Below are 16,912 nucleotides of genomic sequence, written 5' to 3' on the forward strand. Positions count from 1 at the left end.
GTGATACTGTTAATTGCCCAAATGAAATTTTTGTTTTTCCAGCAGTACAAACAGTGTACCCGGGTCAAGAAATATTGGTTCAGCTGTGCTGCACAGACTTACCATATTTTCTTTTAAAGGGAACTCCAATTGCACAAGCCTTTCTACTCCCCAGAAATCACAAGGAACAGCTTCCCCTCAACCCTATAGCAATGTGGGCACAGGTTTTGGGACCTAATAGGCCTACCATCGAGTGCGGCCTGTCCTGCAAAGGGGAGAAGACCCACCGACTAGGTCTCCTGGACTCGGGCGCTGACGTAAGTCTTGTGGCACGTTCAGAATGGCCAGCAAACTGGGAACTGGAACCCGTACTAGGTATGATTTCAGGGATTGGTGGTGCCACAGCTTCCATGCGAAGCAAGCACAACATCCTCGTCGAAGGACCTGAAGGCAAGCTGGCTACTGTCCGTCCATTTGTGGTAAGGGCCCCCGTCACCCTTTGGGGAAGGGATGTTCTATCCCAATGGGGAGCCTCTCTACAAATTCCCAGTCGGGATTTCTAATTGGGGCCACTGAGGAGCGCGTACTACCAGACACCCCTCAGATCACCTGGAAATGCCAGACCCCGATCTGGAAAGAACAGTGGCCCCTGCCTAAAGTAAAACTACGCGCACTACAAGCCCTCGTAGAGGAGCAGCTTGCCAAAGGTCACATCGTCGAGACCACCAGCCCTTGGAACACCCCCGTCTTTGTACTGCGAAAGCCTGGAACGGACAGGTGGAGGCTCCTCCAGGACCTGCGTAAAATCAATGAGGTAATTGAGGACATGGGCCCTCTCCAGCCTGGACTGCCTTCACCATCAATGTTGCCTCGAGACTGGACACTTGCCATCATAGATATTAAGGACTGTTTCTTTAGCATCCCACTGCACCCCCAGGACGCTCCACGGTTTGCTTTTTCAGTCCCCTCTCTTAACAGAGAGGCTCCACTCAAAAGGTATCATTGGCTTTTTCTTCCCCAAGGTCTCAAGGTCTCGCCTACTATATGCCAATGGTATGTTTCTCGTGTTTTGTCTCCCGTTCGGAGCCTATTTCCAGAGGCAATTATTTACCACTATATGGACGATATCTTGATTTGTGCATCAGACAAAGCCTACCTGGACAAAGCAGTTACAAAGACTATTGAAACCATCGAAAAAGCAGGGTTCGAAATCCGGGAGGACAAAATACAGTACACCAACCCATGGACTTATCTTGGATTCCTGATCCGGGAGAGGACCATCGTACCCCAGCAGCTCGTCATCCGAGACGACCCAAAAACTCTGAGAGACTTACATAGCCTGTGTGGATCTATCAATTGGGTACGTCCTTTGCTAGGAATTACAACAGAGGACCTCGCTCCACTGTTCAACCTTCTCCATGGCAGCAGAGACCTGGACTCTCCACGCACTCTGACAGCAGAAGCCCGAGATGCCATCACCAAAGTACAAGAAGCCCTATCTTCACACCAAGCCCATCGCTTCGAGCCCAGCCTGCCTTTCCAGTTCGTCATCCTGGGAAAAGCACCCCGGTTCCATGGACTGATTTTCCAGTGGGATACTCAGCTTCGAGACCCTTTATTGATACTTGAGTGGATCTTTACAAATAACCAACTTACAAAGACAATTACCACCTTCCAAGAAATTATGGCACATTTAATAAAAAAGGCCAGAACTCGCCTCCGTTCTCTCGCAGGGTGTGAGTTCACATGCATACACTTGCCACTAACCAGTGGAGACCTGGAGCATTTGCTTCAGAATAATGAAAATCTCCAGTATGCCCTAGATAGCTATACAGGCCAAATTTCTACCCATATCCCAAAACATAAGCTTTTTAATATAACCTTTAATCTGACCCCAAAATTAGTACAAAGTAGAACACCTCTCAAAGCTCTAACAGTCTTTACAGACGGCTCAGGGTCATCCCACAAGTCTGTAATGACATGGAGAGACCCTAAGACTCAAAAATGGGAATCTGATGTCCAAATTGTGGAAGGGTCTCCACAGATTGCAGAGTTAGCAGCCGTTGTCAGAGCCTTTGAGAAATTCAAAGATGAACCTTTTAATCTCATTACAGATTCCTCATATGTAGCAGGTATAGCTATGAGGGCAGAACAAGCCCTTCTAAAAGATGTTCCCAATCCAAAGTTACACCAATTGATTTCTGCATTAATACGCTTAATCTCCCACAGAAAACAACCTTACTATGTAATGCATGTGAGGTCACACACTGACCTCCCAGGTTTCATTGCAGAAGGGAACAGGAAAGCAGATGCATTGGCCATGGCAATAGGGACTGCCAACATCCCAGACATCTTTGCTCAGGCAAAGTTGTCACATGCATTTTATCACCAAAATGTGCCTGCCCTGATCAGAATGTTTAAGCTCTCAAAAGATCAGGCCAAAGCTATTGTTGCCACCTGCCCAAACTGCCAAAGCTACCAGATACCATCTGTGGGAACAGGAGTCAACCCCCGAGGACTCAACAGCTGCCAGCTGTGGCAAACAGATGTCACTCACTTCCCACCTTTTGGAAGGTCAAAGTATGTACACGTGTCAGTTGACACATTTTCTGGAGCAGTGTTTGCATCATCTCATCCAGGAGAAACTGCACAGCACGCCATAAAGCATTTCCTCCTTGCCTTTGCTACCCTGGGAGTACCAAAACAGATCAAAACAGATAATGGACCTGCTTATGCCTCTCGTAAGTTAAAGGACTTCTTCAGTGAGTGGGGAATAGAACACAAGAAAGGCATACCTGCAAATCCCACAGGACAATCCATCATAGAGAGGACACATCAAACCCTCAAAAGAGTCCTCAACCAGCAGCGAAGTGAAACAAAAATCATATCTCCAGTTGAAAGACTCTGCAAAGCTCTCTATGTCATCAACTTCCTAAATGGCACAACATCAGAACCTGATCCTCCAGTGCTTCGCCACTTTGCAAATACCACCCAAGCAAAGCTCGCTGAGAAACCACCGGTGCTAGTGAAGGACCCAGAGACTCATCAAATCTCAGGGCCTTTCCAGTTAATTACTTGGGGTAGAGGATATGCGTGTGTTTCACTACCATCAGGCCCAAGGTGGTACCCAGGAAAACACATAAAACCATACCTAGGCCCTACAAACACTACTCAGTCAGACACGGACAAGAGTTCCTCTGAACCGGATACAGGACCGCCTCAAAACCAGACAAGTTCTGCCTGGAGACGAAGACGTCGCAGAATAACCACATACCTGAGAAAAAACCGACACATCACACGACAGCAGAAGAAACAGAAAAGATGAATAACATTCTGCTGCATCAATCAAGCTATAAGCCAGACATAGCTTGAACACAAAATTGTTCTTTAAATTACATGTTATTATCTGTTTTAAAAAATTTTTCCCCTAAAAACCCCTATAATTCCCTTTCCCAACTCTTACTAAAAACCCTTAACCTCACACCTGCTTACCCATCCCTTGCTTATACTACAAAAAAGAAAAAAAAAAAAAAAAAAGGGGGGGGAAGGAACAGAGAAAAGGAATGAGGAAAAAAAACCCTAACCCCCTCCTCCCATCATAAAAGATAACAAATTTTGCTTATATTCCCTATCAGAAGTCTTATCCCTGTCCAGAAATGAAAACTGGTGCTTTCTTCACCTCTGCTTGGATGCTCTTCACCATACCGTATGCCTGCAGCTGGATTAGCCCACAGCCTAGCCATAATGTTTGGGTAACCTTAGCAAAAACATTGAATCAGGATAACCTGTGCTTATCCATGGGCAGCGTTGATAACCCACTATCCACATGCCTAGTAGGAATTCCTTTCGTAGCAGATGACTGGCCTGTCTATAACTCAGAGCTCCTCCGCACCACAGGTAAGAGACCCAACCCGGTAGATACTTGGGATGAATGGACAAAAATGTTACCTAATGCCCTAGATGAACCCCAAGAATTGGACTTGCTGGGGTCCACCAAAGCAACATACTGCGTCAAATTTTACTATAGACGCCCAAAAAATAATGGCCCAGGAATTAACCAGCCAAAAAACACATACCGAAAAGATATATCACCTATTGACAAAGCCTATAACCATCCTGATTGGTGCAATTACACCACTCGAGTGTTATCTGTGTCCTCTCTCCATCCCAAAGTACTACCCAAAGGAATGTTTCTCATCTGTGGTGACCGAGTATGGGCTGGGATCCCCTCACACCTTCAGGGAGGTCCCTGTAGCCTTGGGAAACTTTCTACCCTCACACCAAATATTACCTTGTTGCATAATTGGAAAAAAGAAAGGGAGGAAAATCGCCACAAAAGATCCTATACGGAATTTGATGAAAATTGTGATCCTAGATTATACAATTGGAATAAACCAAAAAGAATCGCTGTCTCCCTGTTCTTACCATGGGTAGCTGCAGCTAAGGCCCTTGGTGAAATAAATCACCTAGGCTGCTGGCTTAGTAAGCAAGCCAACGCTACATCTGCCGCCCTGAGTGATCTTTTAAAGGATGAGGAAACCACAAGACATGCATCTCTCCAGAACCGCGCAGCGATTGACTTCTTGCTGCTCGCCCATGGACACGGATGCCAGGACTTCGAAGGGATGTGCTGCTTCAATCTCTCGTCACGCTCAGAATCCATCCATGCAAACATCCAAAAAATGAAAGAACTTGTGAAGGATGTGAAAATAGAAAAGAACCCAGACTGGGTCAATGACCTTTTTGGTAAATGGGGGTTAACTGGATGGATTGCATCCCTGGTTAAGGGAATTATTTTGATTTTCATTGTAATTGTCATTGTATTACTTATGTTCTCATGCCTTGTCCATTGTTTTAAAAGAACCATTGGGAATGCCTTTTTATTAAATACAGAAAGTGGAGTTGTTGCAGCAGATAGGCCTGCTAGGCCCCTCTGGAGATTAGCTGCCTAAGGGTAGAGAAAATGCATAGTCATGCTGACTAGCAAAAGAACCCCTTTTCCCGCGCCTCAGACCCTCTGTTATCTTCCTGTAAGACAACAGGTCAATTTGTACCCTGACCCACACCATTGGACCATTTCTCAAAACCCCTGTACCCTATAAAAACCCCTCAGTTTCCCTAGCTCGTTGGAAGAAAGCTGTCCCTGAACCCTTCACGGAAGATGAAATAAAGATCCTCCGGTGGAACCTCACACAGCGCTCCCCGTCTCTCTCTCCCTGCGTCTGCCCGAGGCACCCCAGCAAGCCTATGAGCTGAAATCACTTCTAAAAGAGCTGAACACTGCTTAAGAGCTGCCTATCACTATAACAGCTTGCTGGGGCTAGCCTGTGCCTGGGAGCTCTGCCAAAGGTGCTTGGGCAGGAGGGTGTGCAGATACCCTTCTCACCCTAGAACACCAAGGCAGCCGGACCAACTGAGCCCAACCGGGACCAAAAACAATATAGCAGTTTGCAGATATCTCATGTATTCCATGGCCACTCCCTTATCCAAGATCCCTGTGTGTAGGCAGTTGAACTGAGGTCCAGAGAGGGACTGATTCTACCTCAATGCTGGAGGATGCTGGTCTACACCTCTGCAACAGCCCTGCCCTTCCCTGCCCAGCCATGGACCACATTCCCATACCTTTGGCCCTGTCCAGCCACTCCAGAGCTGTGCCCACCCTGGTTTGCCTCACTGGTCCTGTTTGTGTCCTCATCCCAGACTGTGCCCTGAAATCCCAACATGGCCTGGACACACCTTGCTCCCCCAGTCAAAGTCTTTGCTATTTGCTTTAAGCCAGTGTTGGGGTCCATGTGTCAATGAAAATAAGCTGTACTGTAAATGGCCACACCAGAAGCTTTGGCCTGAAGACAAGTCCCACAAGCAGCTTTAATCACAAATCACACTCAATGGGGCAGCACAGCAGCCAAAATGGAGATAAACCGAGCAACTTTGGAAAAAAAATGGAGCCATTTCAAATACAGCAGCTGATTTATTATTGCTCATTTTCTATGCACTTCATTGAACAGATTTTTCTGTTTATGAATTCTGTCTTTAATATTTTTATAATACTGGGAAACAGGCCTGGCCCAATCCTTGTATTCCAACATTCCCACAATTTTAGCCATATTATGAATCTACGTCTAATTTCTGGTTTTCCAAAAGACCCCATCTTTCAATGGGACTGAGGCAGCATTCCAGAGCCATACAGACTTCAGTCCTGAAGAGTTCCAAATGTTGAGCCAGCTCTGAATGTGACTAGCTACAGCATAAGCCTCTTCCTTTTCTCTCTCTCTCTCATGTGTGTGTATGTGTATGAACACAGTCCTATGAGGTTTAATGAATCTAACACTTTGCTGCAAGGAAAATGGGCATTGCCAGGTGCAGTTTGGATTAATTCTCTAGCTGAAAAGCTCTGATCCTCTGTGTTTCTGCATGGGATTAAGTCAAGGTGAAGGGCAAGGCTTGGTTTCATAAGACGTGAGATACTTTCAAATACTCAAGGTGTTTGGATGGATCTGCAATATGGTCCTTGGAGAGACACAGGCTGTTCTGCAGTGGTGCCTGAAGGTCACGTGGGATCTCCTAGGGTATTTCTGATGGCAACAAAGTCAGCCCTACATCATTCCTGACTAAAGATGCCTAGTGTACATGTAGCCACATGGGGACATTTATCTTTAGGTGTTCCAGTTTGGAGCTGAATCTCCTCCTCCTCCTTTGTGCTAGATGAAGTGGATTTGCAGGGCATGAACTGGATCACCTTGGTGTGATGCTGCACAGGAAATGTCCAAGGGAACAGCCCAGCTGTGGAGGGGAGGGTGTGGGAGTACCATGCTTGCCAGGAGAGACTTGGCAGGCCTGTAATTTATTGTCATCTGGTACAAAATTCAATGTGGGCTGTTGAAACTACTTAGGGAAACTGTAATGTGAGTGCAGGCCAAGCAGAAAAATCAAGTGATGTTCAGATTAAATTGATAAGCCATTGAGTTGTCTCTTCCTGCCTCTTGAATGAATGGAGCTTAACAAATAATTTTTTAATGGGAAACAAATCCATGTATTGCATACAGTTCTGAAAATTGTCAGGCTGGAAGCCAAGCAAAATAAGTTTTGGGATTTTCTCAGCTTCATAATTGTGTTATTACATTGTATGATAGAAATTGGGCTGTGGCATTAATTCTGCTCTCTGGCATTAAAAAGAAGAGGAAGTATTTCTTCTTTAATTGATGGATAACATTTCATTCATGGGGCATTAGCAGAATTAGCTTTTTGCTGACTGAAATATTTTCTGTGTTCCTGATTTTATATGACTTAACTTTGGTAATAAAGTAACTCTTTTATTTGTGAAACACTAATCTGTATCAAGCAGAGAAGAAGAAAGAAAACACTTACAGGATACAGGGAAGAACTGCAGACTTTTAAACTGAAGATTCAAATCTGCTATTTACATGCACTGCAATGAATATTTGGAATCACCCCTAAATGTCCTTGTAAAGGCTACTGGCATTTTATGGTCTCCTTGCCACTGGGTTCAGCTCTTTGCAGGTTGTTTTCAGGTTCACAAGTCTGGGATGCTGTGCAGCAGGGAGCTTCCCCGAAGTCATTGTCTGGAGGTCACTGCTGAATTGGTGCATTAGTCTTATCAGCAAGAAACACTTTTCCTTCTGTGCTCAGTATAGTGTATCCATTTACTAATATTATTATAATTGCTCTTTTCATCTGGCCACAAAAGTCTATTTTTGCAGTTTTGCTTTGTTCAAGGAGGGGGGAAAAAGACAAATGGCTGCTATTTATGAGAGTAAGGTGGAGTTTCTGGCAGATATCACATGGATCTTTGTTCTTTAGGAATGTGGATAATTTTGGCAAAAATTTTTTTGAACACTTCATACCACTTCAGTTGTGGCAGGAGGGTCAAAGCATCTTGAATAAGCAAGGGTAGGTCTCATCTCCCAGGCACAAGAGTTTTGGGGGGACCTGACTTTTGCATCACTCTGTTGCTTTAATCAATGGCCCAGCCTTCTGCAGGTTGGCCAGAGCATTTCTCCAGCCATGGACTATGGAGATTCTCTCTCACAGTCAATGTGGTGTGAGTTTGGTGGGGAAAATGGGTTAACTCCTGAAAGATATTGTCAATGTGCTGACATTATTGTATTATTTAGTGAGTGCTGCAAATGGCTCTGAAGATAAAATTGTCTCTTCCACACTTGGATAGAAATCAACCTGAAATGTCAAAGAACAATCATTGATGCCTCTTTGCTCATCCTGTCATCAAGCTGATTCTCTGTGCTACTTATGTATGTTCATTGATTCCATTTCTTGCTCTACCTCATTGTGATAAATTGTCCATAAAACCAAAAAACCCCATCCAAATCTGTTACACTGATTTCCTCTTCCAGCACATTGTCTAGGGATGGTAGAGAAAGGTACTGATGAGTTGTAGAACATTGTTTCTTGTCAAAGTGCTTAATAGCAGCTGAATACCTTGCCAGAAAATATGAGCTATAATCTGTGGAATTAAACAATCCTAGCGGGGGAAAAATATCTTTGTTGTTGTAACTTATCCAGACAATGTGAATGTGAAACAGAGCTTGAGGTTTGTTTACCATTTGCTTTACCTATTCTTTTCCTTTAGCAGAGGCTGAGATAACTTAGCAGGCACTGGAAAGTCATGTTTGCAAGACAAGAATTTGAACACCCTCTGGAGCAAAGAACAGCACCTGCTGCTGCTGGGTCATTAGCAGGTTAAAACATTTTAGCTCTGACCATGTCCAGGGAGTGTGACTGCTTTTGAAGTGGTGCAGGGCTGTGTTCTTCATCACTCCTGGCCAATGAAGATATTCTGAGGCATATTGCAAGGGAATTTGTGTCAGACCCCAATTCAAGAAGCAGTCTGTGCTTCACTGTATTTTGATTTGTCATATAGCCCCTGTTTAGTTTAGTGATGTGTCATAGAACAGAACTTTAAATAGAATAAAGAAATTTTTTAATTAGAGAAACTTTCTACGAGGTCTTTAAATACAGATTTCATTAACTAAAAACAATTTTTCTGCTTCCCAATCACATTGAGAAACCAAGAGTTTCTAGTAGCATCATTTGAAGCTGCTGAGCTCTGCTATTTAGGTGCACTGGAATGAATTAGGAGTTTCTTTTCAGGCAACCTTTTCTGACAGAAGCTCTGATGATGACTCTTCCTAGGGAAATATCAATGCATAAGGACAAGCCACATTCCTGCAGTACTTCCCATGTCTTATCCTGAACCACTTTTTCCTTATTTTCTGCTTGTGCTTGAACAGCTGCCAGGCTTCACCCGAGAAACAACTGCTGGTTAGTGCAGGGTTATTTGATATATGTTTAAGTGTGTGGGGGATCTATTCTGCTGTAAGGAACATTTAAATGCAAGATATTATATCTGGTTATAGAATAGCTCTGAATATATATTAGTTGTTCCCCAAGACATTAAACAAGCAACAGCTGGTGTACTTTTAAGATGAGGTAACAGATTTATCTACCCCTTAAATTTTGAGGGCAAAGCTGAGTGAAAAGCCCTGCATCATTATGTAATATTAATACTTTAAAAATAACAATTATATATATTTTGATTAAATGAACTCTGAAGTACAAACACTGAGGTTCTGACTTGAATAAGGCAAAAATATTTTCAGCATGAAGACAATCGGACATAGGAGCAGGTTTCCCAGGGAGGTTGTGCCATCTCCAAACTGGATGAAACACTGAGGAACCTGGTCTGGTCTCATGAGTGTCCCTGCATTGAGCAGGAATTTGGGCTAGAAACCTGCTAAAGTGCCTTCCAACATGAATTCTCCTAGAAGTTTAAGATTCTATATACTTTGATGATGCATTAAGATTTCAGTAAGGCAAGTTTATTTGTGCTGGTGTTGTCAAATGCCCTCCACAGAGGTTTTGCCAGATAAAAGATTACTTGCAATAGCTGGATCAAGCAGATTATCTGGACTGGGGTTTGGGACACAAATCATTAGGTAAGTGTGAGAGGATGCACAGAAATCTCACTGCTTTAATAGCAGTTCTGTTCCACAGCTCTGCTCACCTGCTTACCTGCTTAAAGGCTGCTGGGTGCATGTTGGAGGGATGGTTGGGGGTTACATTGCACATTTTTATTGCAAACTTTCCCTGCTTGTAAATGGCAGGGTGGGAGAGTATAAAAGACAGGGAGTTTATGGCCCAAGTGGTCACAGAGTTACTTTAATGCCCTGAACAGAAATAGCACAGTTAGGGGTAGTGGTTCTGAACATCTCAATGTACTGCTGCACTAAAAGGCTTCCTGGAGAAAATGGGATGGGGCTGTTGCAATTGGCAAAGCCTGGATTTTAGCTGATCTCGAGGTAATTGACTCGGCTCATAGGACAGGACAGTGCTTTGGAGGACTTTCAGAGCAAGGAGACAAAGCTTGTGCTTGATGAGGGAACAAGGAATACAGATGGAGATTTGTACTAGAACAATAGAATGAACAAGAGAAATGCCTATTGTTTTAAATGGACTCATAGAAATAAACAAATGTAACAGACTACACCTTGCCTCCTTTTGACTTATGCAGCTTGTATTTTTACTGCTAATCCTGGGCAACTCTTTGGTAAAGTCAGTGAGTGTACCAGCATTGATCTCACAAGAAATCCCATTCAAATAAAAAAATCTTAGTTTTGAAATATTTCAGACCAGTCTCCGTCACAATTTTCATATTTCACATTTCCATCCCAGCTTTGGAATGGATCATGGGAAAGCTGGGTGAAATGATTGAGTCTGAGTGGATGCCTAAGCTCCCCTGAAGAGACCCAGATGCTTGTAACAGTGGATTTGCTTCTGACCCTCCTCTAATATCTGTTTATATTTAGCAGTTTTGACCAATTGCTTGGGAAGTTTCCCCTGTGAAGTGCTTAGGCTGCTTTCAGACCCACCATCATCCCAGTCAGGAACATTCCAGGAACGGCTCACGTGATCCTGGCCCTAAAGTATGTGCCCTGTGACAGAAACACAGTAATGCATTAAGGGCATGTTGCTACAGTGGACACTTTTTTTTTTTTTTTTTTTTTTTTTTTTTTTTTTTTTTTGTGAGGGTGTCATTTAGGAGGTGATTTGCCCAAAGTGTCTCAGTAGAATTGGCTCAGCAGTTGCACAGTCTTTGTGCAGTTAATGCTGCTCTTAAGTACCTGCTGACAATACTGAATTGGTTTACTTTATTTGCTTCTGCAGAATATGTTTAACCTTGAAAACACATTCCTATATGAGACTATCCCTTTTCTCCAGCTACCCTTGTTTGAATTCACTACTGATCTTGGACACAAGTAATGCATACAGTTCTTAGATTTCATTCCAGATTTTGGTCATTTACATGGACCAACTTCAGAAGAAGTTCCTGCTAAAAATGAAGGTCACCAAATCAAAACCACGTCTGTGTACATTAAAATCCCTCAAGCACAGTGTTGACTGCCAGGCTGGCTGGGGGAACAGCACTGGTCCATGCAGTTCACTGGACAGTTTCTTTTCAAGAAGGGTATTGGCACAATGGAATGTGTGTTGCTGAAATGCATAAACACTGAGCTCCAGATGCAATGAGGCTGCCTAATTTTTCTCTTCCCCAATGTGCCCTGATGAGTTGGGAGTGGGATCCAGTAATTTAATTTGTGATATCTTTTAGATCTTTGCAACTACTCAAAAGCTGGGGACAGAGGCAAATAACATTTTGTAATATATTTATTGAATGGTAATGTAAACCAGAGAAATCTATAAAGAAGGGAGGAAATCATATTCCCTGTCTGGGAGGTACTGAACTGAATTTTAAACCAGCGACCCAGACATGGTTGAGGCTGAGAAGGGAAGAGGAAGAGTTCAGCTAACTTTCCCCATAAGAACTAAATTACTGGTGAGACCATATGATATTTTTCTAGTTTTCTGTACTTCTGACCTCCATTTACAAATAGACATGCTCACATTTTGACAGTCTCCCCCATTTTTGGAAGCATTTTCCTTGATAATGGCTTACATAAGATTATTTTATTTTTCTCCCCAGAGGATGAGTTGTTCTTGCAGCTGAAGTCCCTTGCCAAAGTTCTACCATCTTATTGCTTCTTGTGTGTGAAGAGTAATAGGACACTGAGACAGTGAAGCTGTTTTTATTGTGTAAGGCAGCAGTTTCCCTTTTCATACCACCATGGCAGCTGAACAGCATGGAATGAGAAAAGGCTCAGTCTCTGTAATGAAGTCAATATCTCCTCATCTCTGAAGAATAAGAGGAATTTCAATCAAGAGAGCAGACTGGCTTACTTTATCTTAATTTCTCATTTTAATTTCTACTATGTGTTCCTCAACACGTACAGTACCTCGTTTTCTTTGCATTCACTGGGGGATAAATTAGCTCAAGATCCTGCTTACTACGACTACTTCAACATTTATACATTCTGATCAACCTATACTTGACATGTAACCCATACTCCTTCTGAATTTGTTGTAAAGACTTCTATGGTACTTGTGTTCTCCAGACCAGATCCTGTTTGTTATTTCAGTTTAAAACCACAGCACTTGCACCGAAACCTTAATATTTTATATATCCATCAACATCTATGAAATTTGTGATTCACTTGAAGTATTTCGGATTTGCACTGAATAAGTTGAATATGACTGTAAAGAAATTTATTGTGTAGATTTACTCCACCAAATAACCACAATGGTTATAAATCTTCCAAAACTCAGGTTAAATGAATTTATAGTCTGATGCTGATATTTTAAGGCACAAGTTCTGGAAGCTGTTTTCTAATAGACCTCAGGGTTACTATCATGTAGATTTTGCTCATTTTTACTTGACTGTAATAGGCAGACTTAATTTGTGTCTTCTGAATTTTATGTCATAAATGCAATTATATAGAAACTTTACATTTGAACAGAGTGGGACCTTTGACTAAGAGGAAGCAAAAGTTACATGCAATGAAAGACAAGGGTATTCAGACAGTTTCTACCAGTCATTCATCAAAAGATAAAATTATCTGATCAAATATTTAAACCTGCCTGAAATGTCTGACAAAACTGTATGTGAGAAAACTGCAGGTGACTTCTGATTAACTTTGTAATTTTATAAAAATTTCCCCCATTAATTTTTCACATAAATGTGCTTAGCAAAAGACTAAGACTAATTCAGGCAGGCATATTTTAAGGTAACATCTATATTTTAAAAGTTTATAATTTTCTCAACAATGTGAAAAAAGCCTTGGGCAACATAATAAACACTCTAAGTCTAATTAACAGTCTAAGACACCACAAATGATTTCTGGTAAAGATGATGGGCTGACAGCCCTCTTTGATGCCAGCCCTCTGTGAGGAGCATGGTTTCTGTGTCCCTTGGTCTTATTCTGGAGACTTTGTCCCCAGGTTTTGACCTTGACCCTGCCATCATGCTGTGCTTTCTGTTTTTTCCTCTAAGTTATGTCTGTAGCTTTGGGAACAAGGCCTGATATAAAGCCTGATCCTCCAAAGTACAAACACCCAGCCCTTGATGAGGTGCATGCACAACATTTAACTTGCACAACATTTTTTGTCCCACAGAGTCTTCATGAATAAAATGTATACATGCATTGAACCATTTTCCTGGATCCTGCCCACAATGCTCAGACTTAGAAAGTCTGAACCCATATTCTATCATTAATGAATCACCATGCATATTGTTGACACAACTTTAGCCGTGATGAACCTCAGCTTCTGGCCTGAGTCACTCAGGAGAGGTCAGAGAGGGTGATGCGGACTTTGGAAACTTAGTCCCCTGAAAGGACAGACACATTTCACCCCTCTGCCTGTACCACACGGATCATTTTTTGAGACCACACATGGGTTTTACACAGGCTGCAGAAGAGTCAGAAAAATGCAGTGGTCAGGGCTGAAATTCACCCATCTGTGCCCTGATGTTTTGTTGAATGATGTGATGTCCTGCTGCCATTCCCAGAGCTGCCCAGAGGCACAGCCAGGCAGTAAATCTCAACTCACAGTGTGAGAGACAGCCCTTTACTTGGCATTGGATCTTGTGGGAATGAAGGAGTGTTCTTACTGAGGTGAAAACGTCTGCATGATCCTGAGACTGACATGAGATAAACACATATTTGAAACATCTTAGTATTTATTTGCCTGTTTTTTTATGGTAGAAAGGCCAGACAAAGATCTAAGAATACCTTTTTTTTTCAAGTCCAGACATAATCTGCAAATACAACTGTCTGAATGAAAAGATTTGGCCTCAACTTTCTTGTACCTACCAACAATAACTCCTTCCACTTGCTCTAGGAAATATCCCTGATTGTAGTAAGGTGGCTGGAACTCAAAACCTTTTCCTAAAGCTTTGCATCCCTTACAGCTTCTGATTCTCAGTTACAGATTAAATATTTTGGTCACACCAAACCCAGGCCATGTAAGGATGACATTTAAATCCTCATGTCCCGCTTGATTTCTCTATGGTGTTAGAGGTTCCTGTGCTAAACTGAAGGAGTTATATTACTTTGGTATCTAGGCTCAAACCACCAGTCCACAGGCTATGAAGGGATTTATATGCAAACTTCTGTTTTTGAACACCTGCATATTTCAGGACAAAATGGGCCCTGATATGAATGAAGGCAATAAGTACCATAACTGAATACAAACCCTTTGAAAACTGACCGTCAAGGAGATGCCCTAGAAAACTGTCAAGGAAGTTCAAAGTTTACCATTTGCTTGTTAGCAGAAGTTTCTTGAAAGCACAATGGAATTACAGTTTCCAAAGTGGTTAAACTGCTTTTTAGAGCTCCCACCTCTGGCATAGCTTAGAAGGAGCAGAAAAACTACACTCCTGGAAAATAGGAGGTGACCTGTGTTAAGCTTGCTTTGATAATAGGGCACAATAGGAGTTCAGTTCCTGAGAATATATTTCAAACAGATCCTGTCCCTAAAATTGTGTTTCCTGATAGAAAAAGTTGGCAGAATTGATTCAGATTTATAGCAAAGTTGTCTGTTTATATAATTGCAGTGCCTGAGGGCAAAACTATCTTTGTATGTGCTTTTCTGCAGAAACAACTTTTCAGGGCTCTATTGTAGTCATTAAAGTGTGATTGCCCTTTATGTGGTTAAAAATGTTTCAAGAAGGTACAATAATCATGGAGATTAGCAGACAAGAATGAAATATTTGTATGTTTGCTTGTGCATGAAAATGCTCCTTTCCAAAAACCTTGTAACAAATCTTTTTAGCCATGGCAGGAATAGGCAGAACTGTAGCCTTGAGTCAATACCTGTGGGAGATGATGACTAACAGACCCAACAGAGTTTTTTGTTTCAAGGGGAGTGCTTAAACTTCTGGAGTTGGTACCAGCTGTTCCTTTGAACAATGCTGTATTTATGATTCAGACCAGGGCAGTTGTGTTGTAAGCAAGCAAAACTGATTATTTCCCTTCATATGCTTTCTAAAAAAATATTTTTAAAAATTGAAAGAAACTTTAGGTGGGTCTGAAAGATAGAGGAGCCTCTAAAGTACTTGTGAATCAGTTTTCTGGTGTAACTGCATCCACATGTGAAGTTATTGAAAACACATGTGACTAGGATAAAAGATTACATTTAAAGAAGGGACTAGAGCTGAGCTACAGACAACAGGGTCCTGTGTTTCATCAAACACTGAGCTACACATTTTCAAATGTTTCATGTTAAGAGAAAATGTTTAGATGATTTTAAACAGGGCACTTCTCCATTTCCATTCACTTGCTTATCACAGACCCCTTATGAGTGTTTCTATTACAGAATAATCCACCAAGGCCATTCATCTGGTTGCTTGCTTGGGGGAAGAAAATCAAGTTACAGTATGTTTACTCTAAGGAATGGTATTATGTATTTGTAAGATTTTGAGCTGGGTGAGCCAGATCACCCAGCTGAGATTCATTATCATCATTATCTTGCTCTGCATTTTCAGTATACACACTGATAATAACTAGTATGTGGTGCAAATCATATTAACCAAATTTCTAAGAGAAGCTGATATGAATTCAGACAATTCAGTACTTAAAAAGGGCTGAGATACTTTAAAGTAATTAACAGGCAATGAAGAACATGATGCAGTTCCATCTGAAAAAAGATGTTTCAGATATCCAAAACTCAAATCATGGTAACTGCACTGTAAATTGTTTACTAGGTGGGAGAGTTCATGGGATGCTACACTGCACTGTATTTTAAACAAAAGTAGTTTGGGGCTGGACTCAGCTTTCCCTGTGTATAGGAAGTGCTTTTGGCATATTATATATAGTTAGATTCTTCATGAACTGAATCTTCTGTGAATTTCAAGCCTCTCCAGCTATCCTAAGTTTCCTAATGAAACATAAATACAAAGTCTACCAAAGGCCTTTGGTATATTATTGGTCCAGACAGGTCTGCTTCTGTAAGTAATAGCTGCAGGAATAAAGCTTGAAATACGTCTTTGCCTTTGACTTCTGCATCCCAGTCATGAAGTGCTTTTTGCTGGAGGCAGTGGTGTTACATAGCCTGAAAAAAGGCCTCTGCTTCTCACTTTAGTAATGCTGTTTTCCTACTGAGCCCTACTGGTAGGGATGTGAGTGACATACTGGTCCAGAAAATTATTTCAAATTCATGATGAACAGAAAATATGCATCAAGATCAATAGGAAATATAGTTATTTTCACTACTCTGTTTGGCAATTTATTCTGTCTGAAGCAAGAGATAATATAATAACCACAATCTGAAAAATATATGTATTTTTAATAACCACAATCTGAAAAAGCTCCAGTGACTAGGATGCAGCAGTAGCACCTCAGTGTCTCAGGCAGCCTGTTCCTGTTTAATGGAGGTGAACCTTCTTCCAAAGGTCCCTAAATACAGAAGTGCCATTTGAGACATGAAAAGCTAGAATATGACTGGACCTTTTTTTTATTGTGTTTAGTATTTTATAAGGAGACAAAACCTGACCAAGCTATTT

The 16,912-nt window shown here is 41.8% G+C and overlaps 1 long non-coding RNA gene across 1 annotated transcript in view; it reads left to right on the forward strand.

Moving 5' to 3' along the window:
* Window positions 1–16,623, forward strand: part of LOC137469225 (uncharacterized) — a 46,651-nt gene extending 30,028 nt beyond the window's left edge. The window contains exon 2 of the long non-coding RNA XR_010996409.1: window positions 11,999–16,623. This is a non-coding gene — a long non-coding RNA (uncharacterized lncRNA). The remainder of the gene's footprint in view (window positions 1–11,998) is intronic.
* Window positions 16,624–16,912: the final 289 nt, after the last annotated feature.

The sequence above is a fragment of the Anomalospiza imberbis genome, chromosome 1 (genome assembly GCF_031753505.1).
Source record: "Anomalospiza imberbis isolate Cuckoo-Finch-1a 21T00152 chromosome 1, ASM3175350v1, whole genome shotgun sequence".
Taxonomy (NCBI): Eukaryota; Metazoa; Chordata; class Aves; order Passeriformes; family Viduidae; genus Anomalospiza; species Anomalospiza imberbis.